Source organism: Sarcophilus harrisii, chromosome 2 (assembly GCF_902635505.1).
Source record: "Sarcophilus harrisii chromosome 2, mSarHar1.11, whole genome shotgun sequence".
Lineage (NCBI taxonomy): Eukaryota > Metazoa > Chordata > Mammalia > Dasyuromorphia > Dasyuridae > Sarcophilus > Sarcophilus harrisii.
The window spans coordinates 180,692,823-180,706,309 of record NC_045427.1 but is presented as its reverse complement, the minus strand read 5'-3'; the positions used below and the strand labels follow the sequence as shown (position 1 = coordinate 180,706,309).

Genomic DNA, 13,487 nt, shown 5'->3' with positions numbered 1-13,487 from the left:
ATGAAGTTAGACTTGCCTGACCTGTTTTTTTTAATGAAAACTTAGATTAGAATTTTTTTTACTTATTTTCTTTTCTAGATGTTCAGAAACCTTTTCTTTAATGTACTACTCCAGAATTTTTGCAGGAATTAAAATTAATCTCATTGAATACAATTTTCAGACTCAACTATCATTTTTCTACATCCCTTCTTTTGCTATATATTTTTTTTTGTTTTCTATGATTTTCACATCACTCACAGTGGTTCAACGTTGATATTAGCTAATTTTATCTTTTCAGGATACTTTAACTTTCTTCACCTATAAGATGAGGAATTGTAGGAAATAATCTTTAGAACTCTTTGAAGTTCTGATGTTCTATGAATCTAAAATTCTCATTGAGCCTCAGTTTTCTCAGATGCAAAATGTAAATAATGCTTGTACTTTCTACCAACTTCAAGAGGCAGTTATCACATCATTGTTTTAGGAAGGGAAAATAATGCTACTTTTATTGTTAAAATGTATCCTTAGAATTTCAATAGTTTTTATTTTGTTTTATTTTGGGGGGCAGTGTTGATTATGACTGAGTCAAATTTTATTTTAATGATAATGGGGAATACTTTGTAGACATAAGACTGACAAAACAACTATCTCCATACTAGACTTGTTAAATTCAATCACTAAGTACATGTATATGTATGTTTGTGTATGTATATTTGTGTATGTAATGAGAGGTTGGACACAGGGAGGTTCCATTGAGCATGACCTAAAATGTATGTATCTGTGGTAGTTATAGACTACCATCCTAGTTAATCACTATTCCCCTTCTACAAATCAACTATTTTCATTGAAAATGTTCAGTTTATAGTAGTAAACATACAATGATAGAAGGGAGTAGCAGTAATAGTATCAATAAGAGCTATGATTTTATAGCACTTTAAAAGTATAAATCATTTTAAATATTTGGTCTCATTTGTTCCTCATGAGCATGGAAACATCTTGCTGCCTGAAATAAGATCATCATACCCAGAAATCAATTTTATTTTTAGTATTTTCTAATATGTGACTATTTTTAAAAGGAAAAATTACTCCCAAGGAGAAAGAAAAAAATGAAATATTTTGCTTTGTAAGACAATAAAAATATTTGGAAAACTGTATCTGTCTCTTCATACTGAGTTATTTCAAAAATGAAGCTAGGAGGCAAAGCCAAGATGGTGGAGAAGGCACACAAAACTTTCTAAGCTCCTCTCATACCCTCCTGACCAATTATTAAATTCAGCCTCAAAAATAATACTTGACTGGTAAAATTCATGAAGATTAGAAGTACAACACTTTACCAGATAAAGATAATCTGTAAGTTGGCCAGAAAGGGTTTGTCCTGAGGGGCCAGGGCAGATCAGTGCAAACAGGGATAGAACTAGAGCCTAGCATATTGAGCAGATTAAGTTGGGGTGACCTCTGTGGTTAGAAAATTTACAGAGATGACTCTGGCATAGGCTAATTGCTCTGCTTTGGTTACAAAGCAGTAGACCAGCAGAGAAATCAAAGCTAAAAGTAGAGGGTACTCTAAAAAACACCAGGACCTAACAAGATCTGGCTATAGCTACCCAAAACTGGAAGTGAGTGACTCAGCAAGGCCACAGCACAGCTGTGCAGCCCCATTCTGTAGTATGGGGCTTTTGCTCAGGCCAGTTACAAATCTGCATGGCAAGGTGGTTGGGCCAGCCTTTAACCTGCACAGTGGGATGCTCGGCCATGGGCAATAGAACTTCCAAAGCACAACTGTGCTTCCCTGGGCAGAGATACTTCCAGTCCATTTGGGGATATTCGCTGGCCAGCTGCTAATACCCACAGCCCCACCGTGGGCTCTGGCCTAGGGTAGTGACACTTTTGCTGCCCAGCCAATAGCCCCAGGGCAATTGCTAATCCGTACAGAGGGATTCTTCACTGGGCACTTCTGCAGCTCAGCCCATGCTAATTAGGTCTGAATCACTTCCGGTGAGGAACTTTTCCCCAGAGCACTCCTGTACTTCACCACCCTTTGCAGCCCCTTTACAAGACAGCTACTGTCCATATTCCTACCCCTGCTTTGCAGAAGAAGCTGGTAACCTCCTTGCCCTGAAGGCAGACCTTACAGGCTTTAAAAAATGAGTAAAGAAATCAAAAGGATGATAGATAGACTAATAGCAAACAGCCTCCAGACAATACCCCAAAGGGGAATGTTAACTGGCCCCCATTGCATAATGCTCTCCTAGAAGAGCATATTAATTTTAAAAGAGAGCTAGAAGAAAAATGGGGAAATGAAAGAGAAGCTATGCAAGAAAGTAACAACTTCCTGAAATGTGAATTGGAAAAGGTAAAGATTCCCAGGAAGTGCAGGGAAACAGAATTTGTGAATTGGAAAAGGTAAAGAAATCCCAGGAAAGTAGAATTTGTGAATTGGAAAAGATTAAAAAAAAAACTCCCAAGAAAGTAGGATTTGTGAATTGGAATAATGAAATAACTCACTAAAAAAATAATTAGAGAAATGGAAAAAAATGTCCATAGAGAAAAACAACTCATATAAAAATTCAATTGGACATATACAAAAAGAAGTAAAAAAAGCTAATGAAAAAAATAACTCATTAAATATCAGAACTGAACAAACAGAAATGAATAATTCATTGAGACATCAAGAATTAGTCAAGCAAAACCAAAAAAAAAAAATCTACTTGGAAAAATGAAAGACCTAGAAAATAGATCTAGGAGAGATAATCTAAGGGTTATTGGACCTCACAAAAATTATAATGAAAAAAAAAAAGCCTAGATACTATTTTAAAGGAAATTATCAAAGAGAACTGCCCAGATGTAATAGAATCAGAAGGTAAAATAGGCATTGAAAGAATTCATTGACCCTTCTGAAAAAGACCCTAAAATAAAAACTCCAAGGAATATTGTGCCCAAATTACAGAACTATCAGATTCATAAGGAAAAAATATTACAAGCAGCCAGAAAAAACAATTCAAATACCAAGGTGCCACAATAAGAATCACTCAAGATCTGGCTGCCTCCACATTAGAGGATTTGGAATCTGATATTCTGAAAGGCAAAAGAAGTTGGAATGCAGCCAAGAATAAACTACCCAGATAAGCTGAGCATTTTCTTCCATGGAAGGAAATTTCTAAGGAAAAAAAAAACAGATCTAAGCAAAAAAAATTGATCTCCAACTATAAGACTCAAGAGAAGCAGAAAAAGGTAAAAGGAACTCTTGGGAACTGTATTTCTGTTATGGATATACATAAAGACTATGTGTATAATTTGATTTTACTGATATAACATAAAAAAGGAAAGTAGAAATGGAAAGGGGATAGTGTCAGAAAAAAGGGAAACGGGAGATAAAAGGAAGGAAACTACATCCCACGAAGAGGCAAAGGAAACCTATCACATCTGAGGGAATTTAGAGAGAGGGAGGTACATTGTGTAAATGTTACTCTCAATGGGGGCGGAGCCAAGATGGCAGAGATGCACACACGACTTTCTAAGCTCTTCTCTTACCATCTCTATCAATATTATATCGAGCCTCAAAAATAGTCTTGACTGCTACAATTCGTAAAGATAAGAAGTAGAACAACTCACCAGCCGAAGAAAATCTGCAATCTCGCCAAAAAAGGTTGGTTCAGGGGCCAGGGGGGAGATCAGCGTAGACTGGGAGATAAATTAGGTTCCAAGGAGAGCCTGAAACCGAAAGTGAAAGCACAGATCTCAGCACAAGCTCGCAGCCCCAACCCACAGTACAGGGCTTTTCCTTGGGGCAGTTGTGATCCTGCAAGGCAGGAGGACACAGCCAGGGTTAGCCTCCAATATGCACAGTGGGGGCCTCGGCTTGGGGCCATAGAGCTTTCCCAGGGTTGATTTGTTGGGCAGAGACGCTGGGGCAGAGTTCCGGGCAGAGACGCTGGGGCAGAGTTCCAGGCAGAGTTCGGTAGAATCAGCAGTCTGCGGTCAGCTGCTAATACTCACAGTCCTACAAGAGGCTCTGGCCTGGGGCAGTGACACTTTCATCCCTTAGTCTCTAGCCTAGGGCAATCGCTAACCCACACAGCCCAACTGGGCACTTTGATAGCTCGGCCAGTGCTGAATCCACCTCCTGTTGGGGGAAGAGAAAACTCTCACTCAGAGCACTCCCATACCTCTGAGCTGGAAACTGTTTACATCTCCCTGTTCTGCAGAGGAAGCTGTAACCCCTTGCCTGGGAAAAATTCCCAAAGGTTTTAAACTGAAAAAAGTGAAAAGAACAAAGGGACAGCACATGCAGAAAAAGACAGGTCCCAAAACCTGAAGAAACCAAAATAGCAAAAATGCACAGGCCCCTTTCATGAGCTCCCATAGGGAAAGAGACCTTAAAAAGTCCCCAAAAAGAGTTGAAGATAAAGGAGAAAGGAAAGAAGCCTTACAAAAAGCAACAACTTCCTGAAATAAATTAAAAAGATTCCCCCAGGAATGCGAAACAAATTTTGTTGGAAAAAAAAAAAAATCCAGGAAAGTAAAATTTGCTGAAAAAAATGAATTCCTAGAAATAGGTTTTAATTGGAAAAAAAAAGAATAAAAGAAAGAGGATCTTGGGAAAAAAAAAAAAACCTAAAAAAAAAATTAAGAAATGGAAAAAATTCCACAGACCAAAAAAACCATTTAAAAAATTCAAGAATTAAGAAAAAGAAAAAAAAAAGGAAGAAAAAAATTCTTTAAATTAAAATGAAAAAATAAAACTAAGATCAGGGAAAAAAAGAATAAAAAAAAAAAAAAAATGAAAACTGGGAAAAAAAGAATTTCACTGAAAAGAAGATTGGAAAAAAATAGATTCAGGAGAGATAATCTGGAATTATTGGACTTTCCAAAACTATGATGAAAAAAAAAGAGCCTAGATATATTTTTTAAAGAAATCATAAAGAGAACTGCCCGATGTTAGAACGAAGGTAAAATAGGATTGAAAGAATTCATCGAACACCTTCTGAAAGAAACCCTAAAATAAAACCCCAAGGAATATTTTCCAAATTTCAGAACTACCAGATTAAGGAAAAAAATTTTCAAGCAGCCAAAAAAAAAAAAACAAAAATACCGGGTCCACAAGGATCAAAGATCTGGCTCCCCACATTAAAGGAGGGAAGAGCCGAATATGATATTCCAAAAGGCACAAGAACTTGGGATGCCAAGAATAAATTACCCAGCTAAGCTGAGCATTTTCTTCCAGGGAAGAATATGGACATTTAATGAAACAAATGAATTCCATTTGTTTCTAAGGAAAAAACCAGAACTAAACAAAAAATTTAGATTTAGATTTAGACAAATCAAACCACAAAACAAATAAGAAAGAAATTAAAGAAGTAAATAGAATATTAGAAAAATTAGGTATGTTAGATCTTTGGAGAAAATTGAATGGAGATAGAAAGGAATATATTTATTCTCAATCCATGGAACATATTCAAAAATTGACCATATATTGGGACATAAAGACCTCAAAATTAAATGAAAGAAAGCAGAAATAGTAAATCTTTCTTTTTCAGATCATGTCAATAAAACTACATTCAAAAAAAAGTTAGGGGTAAATAGACCAAAAAGTCATTGAAACAAACAATCCATCTTAAAGAATGATTGGGTAAGAAAAAAAGATACAATTAATAATTTCCTCAAGATAATGACAATGATGAGCGATACCAAAATTTGTGGGATGCAGCCAAAGGTAATAAGAGGGAATTTTATATCCTTAGAGGCTTACTTGAATAAAACAGAGAAAGAAAAGATTAATGAATTGGGCTTGCAACTATTTTTGTAATATTTTTGTAATACCATAAAATCTATGAAAATCAAGCTTTTTGCAATATATCACAAAGATAAAAATTGGCTCTTTTTTCACTTATCCCCTCCCTACTTTCAATAAAAAGACACAAGAATATTTGTGTAGGGCTTACAAAAGAAATGAACATATCATCCACAAAAAAAGGATATCCTCAACAAAAAGCTCCATTACTCCTCATAAAATAAGCTTATTGGCATTATATAGCTGATCCAACTCAGGTTTGATTAAGACAAGAAATAAAAAAGGCAGTATAGTACATTGAAAAGATTACTGCATTTAGAGTTTGAAGAAGCAGATTTAAATCATGATTGCAATTTTTTCTACTTTTATATCATATCATATCATATCATATTTTATTATGCTATATTATATTATATTTTTGCCTTTGTAAGACTCTGTTTCTCCATGTGTAAAATAAGAGTATTTCTCTAAATGGTGGCTAAGATCATTTCCAGGTCTATGATCCTATAAGTCATCTCTTGTTATCACAAACCATTTTTTTCTGACATACTTGATATTTCAATTTCAGTTCTCAACCAAAAATGTCATCCTTACCCTTTACCAATAAGGAAACAATTTTGATAATAACAGTTAGAGATTGATGCTACAGACACAGCAGGGTGTATCATATACTTGAAAAATTAGCTCTTCATAAGACAAAGCTATTCTGAATCTTGGAACATTGTTTAGGAAGGAGAAATAAGATTGTTTTATTACCCTATATTTCCACAAAATGTACTTTCTTTATTATTCAGACTTGTTTCTTTACTGTCCCTCTTCATTCTTATTCTCACTTCTGAGAAATGTATACTCATTCATTCAATCTTATAACACAAAATTCTGTGCAGAATTTAAGCACTGATGCTTGCCTTCATTGAGTTTGTCTAATCAGAGGAGAGGTTATGAACATAGATTATTGAAACATAATTTATGCTAACTTCAGGAGACAGATGCAGAATAAACAATATCATTTAAACATATATATCCACACATATACTCACTTGTACACATACATACATGCACACACACACACACACACACACACACACACACCACACACTGCATTTCATGCCATCTTTCCAATTCTGCATAAGGCGTCTCAAGAAGCTGTTTATAGAACTCCTCAACCCTGCATCATACTTTCTCCTTTCAACTCCTAATAGCATTCTGGCCTGTGCCACATTGACCAGAATTTAATTACACTACACATAGCCTGCCTTATGTTATTGCCTCATACATGATTTATCTCTACAGCTTTTCTGTTACCCACCCACAGGGCAAGGACCATAACATAAGGAAGATAACCATTATGTATAGAGGAAAGATCAGAACTCTCAGATCCTAGTTCATATCTTCCTTCTGTCTCTAAATTGTATTCAGTTGTTTCACTTTCCTGGGCCAAAGTTACCTCTTATGTCAGACCTAAAATAAGCATTTGTTAAGCAATTATTATGTTTCCAGACAGGGCAGTGGATAGAGAGTCGAGAAGAACTGAGTTCAAATCCAGCCTTAGACACATAATCTCTGTTAACCTTGATTAGGTTGTGAAGGAAATGGCAAACCACTCCAGTATCTTTGCCAGAAAATCATTTGAACAGTATAGTCCACAGGGTGATATAGAGTCATTCATGACTGAACAACAGCAATAACAATGAGCCAGGTCTAGTGCTAAACTCAGTGTACAAAAGAATGCAAAAACATGGTTCCTGACCTAAAGAAGATCATTTTAAAAGAGAATACATTTTACACCAATTTTCTGTGTGTGTGTGTGTGTGTGTCTATTTGTTTTATTGTATATGGAAGGTGATCTTGGCATGAAAGTACTAATAATTAATAGAGGTCTCCTGCAAAAGGTAGTTGGGGAAACTAGTAGTTAGACATAATAAATATAGGATTTGGAAAAATGATACAATTCAATTAAATTTCAGACTAAAATATTAAGTGCCTACTATATACAAGGCTTTAGGTATAGAAAGATATAAATAAATAAATGTATAAATAAATGAATAAATGAGTAAATGAATGAATGGATAGATACATACATACATATATGAATAAATGTCCATGAAATCTGAAGTCCTTTGTAGTTCTAGAATCGTATTTTCCTGTATAATTCTTTTGCATTGGTAAGTGCTCAGCAAATACTTAATAAAGGATCAATGAGGCAAAAGGAATTTCTGGCTAAACTTTGTGGTTGATTTTTCATAGACAAATGTTCCATTCTTTTCTGCAGTCCTAATTCAGGGGAAGAAATATTAAAGAAGTGGAGCCTTGTGTATATATACACATTTTCTCACAGAGTTAACAAGATTCTAAAACCTTTTCCCTTGCTTGGCATATAGTCAGAATAGTATCAGTATGGCCAAATTGTTATCAAATGACAGCAATGCTAGGAAATTAAAAATTCAAGACATTGATTTTTAAAAATATAATTCAACTGTCAAATCAAACAATCTCAAGACCCAAGTCCTCAGACAGTGAGATTCATTAATATGGGAGTTTTCCTCATGGAACTACTTAGAGACATATGCTTGCTGATCTAAGGTTACAAATAGGTGGTACATTAGTCTCTATAAAAATAGAGAAATATTCATTTTTCCTACATAATATGACCTTTGAAGGCAGGGATGGAACACATTTAAAGTTTAATTAAGATCATCAAGTACAGACTCACCATTCCTGAGTTTTGGGGGTGAGGAGGGTAGATTTTGATTTTGTAAGACCTTCACTGAACCATCCTGACTGAAGGAGCTGTCATATGATTTACAGTGCAGACAAACCATTCCATGCACGTATGGGAAGGTTTCTGGGCATTTGCTGCCCAGATGTTTGGCTGGTTTTGTATTTGCAAGAAAACCAGCTAAAGGTCTCCCCAGGGGGAAATGTCCACACTAGTTATGTAGAAACAACAAACTGTATTTCTTGAAACTTGATCATCAGAAAGTATTTATGGAGACTATGCTCTGGAGAGGGACAGAGCTATGCAAGATAGCACACTTCATCCTGATGTTACAGTTGGGAAACCAAATGGGAGCAAAAACATTAAGCAATCTTGTCTGTCTTATCAGGCTCATGTCAAAAGCAGCAATTCTTTATTTTTCATTCCATTACTTATAATTTATGAAAAACATTTTGCTTTGATTTGGAACATTTTTTGGCAAGTGACTTTCTTTGCAGTGATGCCATTTACAATGATCTGTGCCAAACTTATGTACTTATATATGGGAGAAATATTTACTCACAAAGCAATGTGCCATAGATCAAGACATAATTTTTGGTATCATTTCCAACGATAATTTCAAAAGTCAAATAGTATGATATATTAGAAAGAGCCTAGGCTAGATGTCAAGAGACGTGGTTTGAAATCTGGTCCCAATTCTAACACTAATATTATGTGACCAATACAAGTCTTTTGACTTTCCTGGGATTCTCTTTTCCTACCTGTAAATAAGAGGTTAGACTAAATTCAGCAAGCATTTATTAGTAAGTACTTGCTATGGGCAAGGGACTATACTAAGTAATCGGGACAAAATCAAAACAAAGACAAAAATCAAACAGCATTTGTCCTCAAGGAACTTTCATTCCATTGAAACTCATAAGATTATCATCCAATCATCTCTAAGTGTGAGTTACATAGTCCCTTCCTACAGCTTAATTATATCATATAAATTTGATTTATTTTGTTAAAACAGGTTGTATTTAGTAAGATCTTTTAAAAAAAATAAAAATAAAAATTTTCCATTGACCTAAGATTGATTATTGTGCCTTAAACATCATCTGGACCCTAGACTCATATAGCTCTGGAGGGGAAAGTGAGGCAGGTGACCTTGCACAGCCTTCCCTCACTTAAATCCAATTCACTTGCATGTCATAACATCATTTTCCAGATGTCATGGTCTTCTTCAAGGAGAAAAGATAAACAACAACAACAAATGCTGATTTACTTACTGGTATTAGAAAGAACTAGAACTTATAATTCCTGTTCAATGTTCTTTTTCCCACAGCAATCTATTTTCAGTAACAATTAGGAAAAGGGCTTTTTGGAGGCGAGGGTGAAGTTTCTTTGGAAATCAGTATGATACAATAGAAAGAATCTTGGATTTGGTATCAAGACCTAGATACAAATTCTGGTTTTTTCACTTTTCCTTTATAGAATTTTATAGAACTGTGAAAAATCATTTAAATTCTTAATTTTCTCTGTCCAAAAATTCAAATAATTACAACCTACCGATATATACTATGTAACTTATCATTAAACAAATAAAATTAAGAAGCATTTATTAATCACTTATTCTATGTTAAGCCCTGTGATAAATGTTGGTAATATAAATACACACAGAAAAAAAAAAAGTTGTTACCCTCAAGAAACTTAGATTTAGAAGGAAGAAGATATAAAAGGAAGTTTAATAGTGGAGAAAGAAAAGGAAGAGATGAAGATATACGTGAGCCCTGAAGAGGAATGGTTGACTTGGGTATGCTCCTTAAAATGGAGATTCTTCCTAGAACCTACCAATCAAAGGGAAAGGCCACAGTGCCAAAGAGTATAACATGGTAGATGATATGAGCTTGCAAGGTCAGAAGGTTTTTAGGGAAATTCAGAAAACTAAGAAATGAAATCTAGAGAATAATTAATTTTTAGATAAGTAAGTTATTATCTTATTTGTGTTTTTGTTGTTTTCTTCTTTTGGTTAAAAGACAAATTTCACTTATTAAAAGGGAGATTTAAGTCAACATAGTGAAGGAAACAACTTTCCTTTTGTCACATAACTTCAGAGCAGGAAGGAGCCTCAAATCTCAGGTGAATAATCCTGCTACATCAATAAAAATCCCCTCTATACGAAATCTCTGATAATAATTTCTTGAATATTCCCAGGGCCAGTAAGTTTAGCATTGGAAAGATTTTTGTGTTGCGAGTCAGGAAGAACTAGATTTAATTTCTGTCTCCAATACTAGCTGTGAAACCAAAGGAAAACCATTTTGTGCTCCTAAGTTCTGGTTCTCTTTTTTGAAAAATGGAGATAATATTACCTGGAGGACCAGTTAATAATCTGGTACTAAATAAATAAATCAAATGTTATGCCCACAGAATATGATAAAATATTTATAGGGCTATTATAGATAATGCATGTAAAGTGTTGCTATAAATTATTGTTATAAGATTTCATTATTTAGATCTTTCTTAATATTAGAAAATTCATTATTTATTTAATGTATATTACAATCTTCATTTAATTATTATTTACTGAACATGGTACTGGAACTACATATAATGCCTTTAAACCCTTTGTTAAAGTATAACTTTTATTTTGCTTCTTTCAATTAACAAAACATTTCTTTCCTTCCTACTTCCCCTCCCAAATTTAAAGCAGAAAAGAAATTTATAAAAATATGTATAGTTAAGCAAAACAAATTCTCAAATTACCTACATAAAAAAAAAACATATATCTAATTCTCTATTCTGAATCCATTACTTCTCTGTCTGGAGGTGGGCAGCATATTTCATCATTGGTCCTATGGAATGGTGATTGATCATTGTTACACTTATCAGTTCTTTAAAATTCTTTTCAAAATTTTTATTCAGCATTAATTCATAAAAGTCTTCCCAGATATCTCTGAATCTTTTTCATCTGTGTATTGTAATTTATTTAACCATTCCAAAATATGTGTGCACATTTTTAGTTTCCAGATCTTTGTTCTTAGCAAAAGGAGCTGCTTATAAGTAATTTTGTATAGAAGAATGTTTTCCCCCTATTTAATCTAAGTTATGAGCCTAATGTCTGTATCTTAGAGTTAAAAGTGATACACATTTTAGGGTCTTTGGGAGAATGATTCCAAATTGCTTTCTAGAATGCCTGGACCAATTCTCAGAGAATTCTTCCTCACATTCTTCTGGATATTTAAAAACATTTTTCTCTTTTTGAAGATAAGCACTTCTACTTTCTTCAAGTAATTTTCAGTTAAATGATTTTTAATCTCTCCCACATTTTATTCACTTTTCTCTGTTTACCCTGGACAGCCAGATGGCACAGTGGATGGAACACTGGTTTTGGAATCAGGAAGAATCATCTACATGAGTTCAAATATGGTCTTAAACACTTACCAGCTGCCTGACTCGTGGTAAGTCTAACCCCTGTGTGCCTCAGTTCTTCATCTATTAAATGAGCTAGAGAAGGAAATGACTAACTACTCCAGTATATTTGCCAAGAAAACCCCAAATTGGGTCATGAAAAGATGGACATGACTAAAAAATGACTAAACTAAACTGACTGAATTTCTTCCACATTGTTAATAACCTTCTTTAAAAAATTCCACATATATAGTTTTAATAGGAGAAGACATAGTAATACAATCATCTTCCATGTTTTTGAGGTTATTCTTCTTTTAGGTGGTGCAGCCTCAAGAACACCTGAGTTTAAATCCAGCATTAGATACTTGCTGAGCAACCTTTGGCAGCTCACTCACAAAATAAAGCTTGAGTTTTCTCAAGTATAAAATTGGAATAATGACAGCATCTACCTCCCAGGTTTATTTTGAAAGTCAAATGAGAAAATAGTTGTATAGCATTTAACAGAGTGCCTGGTATGTTGTAGACATTCTATAAAAGCTTATTCTTTCCTTTCTTTCATGTAGCCTAAGAACTATTAGGCTGCGTTTTTAATTTAATTGGAGGCTATGTTGCAATCAGTTGAAATTACCAAACCTTGTTCATCTGAAATACTGTTAGGTAAGGTAGCTCATTCTGTAGTTGCATCAATAGTTTCATGAATCCAATTTCAGAATTTTATACTTACTCTAAATGACAGTGAATAGAGAACTGTATTTAGCAATATCTGAATTCAAATCTTACTTCAAATACTTAATAAAGCTATGACCCTGGGCAAGTTGGTTAACTAGTTTCAGCCTCAATTTCCTCATCTGAAAATGAGTATTTTTTTCTCTTTTCTTTCTTTTTTTTTTTTGATTGAAGCCATTTATTTTCAGAATATATGCATAGATAATTTTCAACATTCACCTTTGCAAAACATTGTGTTCCAAATTATATTCCTTCTCTTCTCCCTTCCCTCTTCACTAGACAGCAAGTAATCTAGTATGTTAAATATGCACAATTCTTGTATACATATTTCCACAAGAGTTTTGGCACACAAGAAAAATCAGATCAAAAAGAAAAAAAATTAAGAAAAAAACAAAATAAAAAAGATGAAAATACTATGTTGTTATCCACACTTAATTCTCACAATTCTCTCTCTGGTTGCAGATGGCTCTTTTCATCACAAGACTATTGGAACTGGTCTGAATTACCTTGCTGTTAAATAAAGCCATATCTATCAGACTGATCATAGTATAATTTTGCTACTTCTGTGTACAATGTTCTCCTTTTTCTACTCACAGTTCATGTAAGTTTCTCCAGTCTCTCTGAAAGCATCCTACTGATTGTTTCTTATAGAACAATAATATTCTATAACATTCATATACCATAACTTATTCAGCCATCCTCCAATTAATGGGCATACATTCAGTTTCCAGTTTCTTTATACAACAAAAAGGGCTACTCTACAAACATTTTTGCACAGATAGAGACTCTTCCCTTTTTTATAATCTCTTTGGCATACAGACCCAGTAGAGACACTGCTGGATCAAAGGATATGCACCTCAGAGTTGTCTTAATTTGCATTTCTTT

The 13,487-nt window shown here is 34.2% G+C and overlaps 1 long non-coding RNA gene across 1 annotated transcript; it reads left to right on the top strand.

The window, feature by feature from the left end:
* Positions 1-11,829: 11,829 nt before the first annotated feature.
* On the top strand, positions 11,830-13,137 carry LOC111718838. The gene is made up of 2 exons (XR_002769256.1): positions 11,830-11,926; positions 13,065-13,137. It is a non-coding gene; the product is annotated as an uncharacterized LOC111718838 (long non-coding RNA).
* Positions 13,138-13,487: the final 350 nt, after the last annotated feature.